The sequence below is a fragment of the Gorilla gorilla genome, chromosome 3 (genome assembly GCF_029281585.2).
Source record: "Gorilla gorilla gorilla isolate KB3781 chromosome 3, NHGRI_mGorGor1-v2.1_pri, whole genome shotgun sequence".
In the NCBI taxonomy this organism is placed as follows: Eukaryota; Metazoa; Chordata; class Mammalia; order Primates; family Hominidae; genus Gorilla; species Gorilla gorilla.
The window spans coordinates 159,278,331-159,284,380 of NC_073227.2; the positions used below are offsets into that span (position 1 = coordinate 159,278,331).

The window sequence follows — 6,050 nt, forward strand, 5'->3', positions numbered from 1 at the left end:
CAAATATAGAGATGCTTGTTTTCTTTTTTTAATATCCACTCAATTTTAATTATGTTACCTTTTATTATTTTACAATTTCAAAATATGTATTTCAAAAAATGCTGTTATAGTTGCCTTTACTGCTTTATATGATCTGGAATAAAAGAACACTTAGAATTAGAACACACAAACATCAAGTTGTAATACCTACTTGTCCTGAACAATTACTACCAAAGGGATATAGTTTTTAAATAAGCAGATGTGTGGCAATGCAAAATAAAATACAAATTCGTTACAACAGTAAACTTTGCTTTAGTGGCTATAGAAAGAAGGTGGTTTTATTTTCTTTTTTTCAACACATCTGGTTCTGGCAGCAAGTTATATTATGCATTTAGAGCAATAGGTGCCCTGAAAGTTTTTTTTTTCAGTTTGTGCATGTCACTTGAATCAGAAACAAGACACATGAAAAAAATATCATCCTCAATACCCCCCAGTAACTCTCCCTCCAGAAGGTCACAATGTTAGTGAACTCAAGACTCTCACTGGTGACGGTATTTTACAATGAAAACACAAGAAAACCCTTTAGGGTCCAATTTTCACATCACACTCTCCAAACAGTAAAATAGTAGCTCTACATGTGGATGAAAAGGAATTTCAATTTCTTCCTATTTGTTTTTGATCATACCATATTAACATATATCTGGATTTAGTTAATTTCCAAAAGGAAAATTTTAGTTACCAAATATTTCAGAAATTTAATAAAGCATTACATATATGTAATTAGCACTTATCTGCCAAAAAAATTATATGTATATGTATTTATTTATCTTAACTTCACTGAAGTTCTTTTTTTTCTGGCTAGACATAAAAAACAGGATTAAGTGATCAATGCTGGCTTTATTTCTTCATAAGCAATAATTTGGGTCTTTTTCATTCAATACAACTGCAGCATTTTCATAATAAATTAACAAAAGGCAATACAAAGAAACATCTACTGAATAGGCTTCTGTCAAGCAATTCATGTTTTAAAGTTAGACTCTATACCAAAATGGCATTATGGTATTATAGGCATTTGATTTTTGTTTTTTTCAGTTTGTCAGTTCTTTATACCATTATTTTTTTCTAGCAGGAGATAATGTATAATCACAAAGTAAGGCCTAGAGACCATTTACAGTTGTTTGCAATATCATGGTCAGACTTAACTCTCAAGAGCTAATATAAACCAAAGTGAAAAGAAGTCAACTAGAACCACATTTGGTCACATTCGAATAGTCTCCAAAAACACTTTGCTAACATACATGTTTCCTCCTTCTTGACAGATTTTGTGTTAATTTTATTAAAATTATAATGAATAAGCCTGCAAAATTTTTGTAGAGTTGTTTTTCTAGGGGACTACTATGTTCAAATGAATGTTTTTAATTTGCAAAATGTCATTAGTAATGTCCTTTCTATAAACATGGTTGGCAAAATAAGAAGGCACAAAAGAGGGTAACAAGAAATGTTTTCAGCTTTCAGTGAAGAGTACCAAAGCATGTATCTTTCATAGTAAAACACGTATCTTTCATAGAGTAAAATATTCGGTAATTGATGCGCAAATTGAGCTACAAGAAAACTTCTCTTCAGGTAGGTCCTGAGGCTTGAGGAGAAAACGAGTTTTCCTAATGATACACTTCATGTAAAATAAAATGTAAAGCTGTACATATCTGTTTGGCTTTTTTTATTATTACGTTTTAAGTTGTAGGGTACATGTGCACAATGTGCAGGTTTATTACATATGTATACATATGCCATATTGGTATGCTGCACCCATTAACTAGTCATTTACATTAGGTGTATCTCCTAATGCTATCCCTCCCCCATCTCCCCTCCCCCAACCCCACGACAGGCCGCGGTGTGTGATGTTCCCCATCCTGTGTCCAAGTGTTCTCGTTGTTCAATTCCCACCTATAAGTGAGAACATGCAGTGTTTGGTTTTCTGTCCTTGTGATAGTTTGCTCAGAATGATGATTTCCAGCTTCATCCATGTCCCTGCAAAGGACATGAACTCATCCTTTTAATGGCTGCATAGTATTCCATGGTGTATATGTGCCACATTTTCTTAATCCACTCTGTCATTGTTGGACATTTGGGTTGGTTCCAAGTCTTTGCTATTGTGAATAGTGCCACAATAAACATACATGTGCATGTGTCTTTGTCACAGCATGATTTGTAATCCTTTGGGTATATGCCCAGTAATGGGATGGCTGGGTCAAATGGTATTTCTAGTTCTAGATCCTTGAGGAATGGCCACACTGTCTTCCACAATGGTTGAACTAGTTTACAGTCCCACCAACAGTGTAAAAGTGTTCCTATTTCTCCACATCCTCTCCAGCACCTGTTGTTTCCTGACTTTTTAATGATCACCATTCTAACTGGTGTGAGATGGTATCTCATTGTGGTTTGATTTGCATTTCTCTGATGGCCAGTGATGATGAGCATTTTTTCATGTGTCTGTTGGCTGCATAAATGTCTTCTTTTGAGAAGTGTCTGTTCATATCCATCACCCACTTTTTGATGGGGTTGATTTTTTCTTGTAAATTTGTTTAAGTTCTTTGTAGATTACTTTAGCCAGCATGGCCATTTTCACAATATTGATTCTTCCTATCCACAAGCATGGAATGTTCTTCCATTTGTTTGTGTCCTCTTTTACTTCGTTGAGCAGTGGTTTGTAGTTCTCCTTGAAGAGGTCCTTTACATCCCTTGTAAGTTGGATTCCTAGGTATTTGATTCTCTTCGAAGCAATTGTGAATGGGAGTTCACTCATGATTTGGCTCTCTGTTTGTCTGTATAGGAATGCTTGTGATTTTTGCACATCGATTTTGTATCCTGAGACTTTGCTGAAGTTGCTTATCAGCTTAAGGAGATTTTAGGCTGAGACAATGGGGTTTTCTAAGTATACAATCATGTCATCTGCAAACAGGGACAATTTGACTTCCTCTTTTCCTAATTGAATATCCTTTATTTCATTCTCCTGCCTGATTGCCCTGGCCAGAACTTCCAACAATATGTTGAATAGGAGTGGTGAGAGACGGCATCCCTGTCTTGTGCCAGTTTTCAAAGGGAATGCTTCCAGTTTTTGCCCATTCAGTATGATATTGGCTGTGGGTCTGTCATAAATAGCTCTTATTATTTTGAGGTACATCCCATCAATACCTAGTTTATTGAGAGTTTTTAGCATGAAGGGCTGTTGAATTTTATCAAAGGACATTTCTGCATCTATTGAGATAATCATGTGGTTTTTGTCTTTGGTTCTGTTTATATGATGGATTACATTTATTGATTTGTATATGTTGAACCAGCCTTGCATCCCAGGTATGAAGCCAACTTGATCATGGTGGATAAGCTTTTTGATGTGCTGCTGGATTTGGTTTACCAGTATTTTATTGAGGATTTTTGCATTGATGTTCATCAGAGATATAATCTCCTGGTGTGCCATTTGCTAAGACTGTTGGAAAAGCACAGTATTAGGGAGGGAGTGTCCCAATTTTCCAGGTACCATCTGTCACGGCTCCCGTTGGCTAGGAAAGGGAATACCCTGACCCCTTGCACTTCCCGGGTAAGGTGATGCCCCGCCCTGCTTTGGCTCACACCCCGTGGGCTGCACCCACTGTCTGACAAGCCCCATTGAGATGAACCTGGTACCTCAGTTGGAAATGCAGAAATCACCCGTCTTCCGCGTCGCTCACACTGGGAGCTGTAGACTGGAGCTGTTCCTATTCAGCTATCTTGGAACCTCCTCCCATGTTTGGTTTTAACAGTGGACCCATGGTTTATAAAATATGAGGCAATTAAATGAAAGAGAAAAAACAAAATACTGTCATAAACAAAGCAACTCCATCCACAGCCTCTGTTCTTTTTACCACTCAGTGGGGTAAAATGTCCAATAAAATGTAAAATGCAGCATATGCAATCATGTAATCTAAAAGCTTTTCATGATAACTCATTGCAAATTGCACTTGACAGTTCACCACAACAATGGAAAACTGGCCCCTGGTTGGTTCACACAGTCCTTGAACCCCAAATTGAAGTCACCAATAAAACGATCTGGATAAAAAGTTTGTAGCTGTGCTCAGCCAGCTAGTTCGACCCACTGGGTGTGAGCTGACCCAGGACACCACCTTGTACTGTTCATTTGTGGGACTCTCATCTTCAGACAAGTAGTCAGGTAGCTCTGTGTTCTGTTCTACCACAGGAAGGTCTTGGAATGGGACCAGCATCTCTTCTCCACTTTCACTTTTCACAACTTACGGAGCTTTCATAACCTTGGTTGATGCTCTCGCTGATGCCAAAGCCTCAGCTTTCAAATCTGAATGGATTCACACCACGCCTTTGAACAGCCATTTGAAAAGTAAAGCTAATAACACCTTTAATTTTTAACAAAGCCTCTTCACATAGATTTCTCGAAGACGTATCATCAAGGCCGTCTATACGCAAAACCACTGTTTTGGCACGTTTGTTTGTAGTTCCCAGAAAAAACTGAGCTTTCTTTCAATATGAATTCATTTCATTGAAACTATCACCATCTGCCTTATTGGAGGACTGAAGTATGTCATAGATTTCAGAGGCCAGAAGTTTTGTTTCTCCCAGAGTTGCAGTTTTCTATATAACATTTTGTAGGCTCAACATCATACCCAGTTCTCCTTTCATCTTTTCTCTGTTTGCACGGCATTCTCCCAAGTAGCGAAGAGTGAGCAAAGCCAAATGGACTGGAGGGTTGGGGTGGTCCATAAATAAAATAAGGCAAGGCAGACATCCCTGATCCTGGACTACAGCTCTTCTGTTTAATGGATCTGCTGCTATATCCCCTAACTGGTTAACTACCGATAGAGTATCAGACTCTTCACTCATGGTGGAGGTGGAAGAATTCATCTTCTATGCCATGCACATGAATAAAATTTTAAATTCGCTCCAGAGCTTTAGGAGTTCAGAGCCTGCTGCACCATCAGGGCCACACCTACGGATGAGGTAGAAACCCAGGCGGCGTGAGCTCCTCGGTTCACAGCCACAGCGTCGGCGATCGCAAACAACCGGACTAACCCAGGGAGCCAAAGAGCAAGGCGCTCTTTGGCGGTGGGGAAGGGAGATGCTTGTTTTCAAGTGTTCAATGAGTCAGTGTTATTTGAGCACCTTTTTTTTTTTTTTTTTTTTTTTTTTGATACAGAGTCTCACTCTGTCACCCAGGCTGGAGTGCAGTGGCACGATCTCGGCTCACTGCAGCCTCCATCTCCCAGGGCCAATTGATTCTCCTGCCTCCGCTTCCCCAGTAGCAGGGATTACAGGCATGTGCCACCATGCTCAGCTAATTTTTGTATTTTTAGTAGAGACCGGGTTTCTCCGTGTTGGCCAGGCTGGTTTCGAACTCCTGACCTCAAATGATCCGCCTGCCTCGGCCTCCCAAAGTGCTGGGATTATAGGTGTGAGCCACTTTGCCCGGCCAAGCACCTTTGTTTTTGAGAATGCCAGTTCTATGTCTTTGCTACTCTATCCTGCCCAAGGTTATTGTGGAAGAATGATGAGACACGGTACCTAGTGAGACATATTGGTAGAGTCTCTTCTGTGAAGTGAATTCCTCATTCTCCTGATCTTAGTAACCACCAAGGACACCTCTCTACCTCTGCAGAGCCAGGACACACAGTGACTTTATTTGTACATCCAGTGCACACAGTAACCTCATAATATGAGCACATATGATTATTGACCCATTCTCAGAAAAAAGCAAGGGTCCAGAAAAAGGCAACCATCCCAGCTGTGGCAACTAATAGATAGTACCTGGTGATTGTCCCAAGGCCTCTTCCCTCCTGCTGTCTGTTAACTGTGAGAGAGAGGACTGGCAAATAGCTCAACTTGCCCAGGAGACCTTTCCCTCATGGTGTATCACTTTGAATCTCTCTCTTTCCTATTTTTCAGAAGTGCTTCAATATTTCCCACCCTCTGATAAGAATTCATTCTTGTTTTTGATTTGATGATATGAAGGAGACACTAATTGCAACATGAACAAAAGAAATTAGCTTAGAAAAATTCCTAAGCAATGG

At 39.6% G+C, this 6,050-nt stretch overlaps 1 pseudogene; it reads right to left on the minus strand.

Annotated features, from left to right (window-relative positions):
* Positions 1-4,046: 4,046 nt before the first annotated feature.
* On the minus strand, positions 4,047-5,025 carry LOC101129651 (armadillo repeat-containing protein 1-like; annotated as a pseudogene).
* Between the last annotated feature and the right edge of the window lie 1,025 nt (positions 5,026-6,050).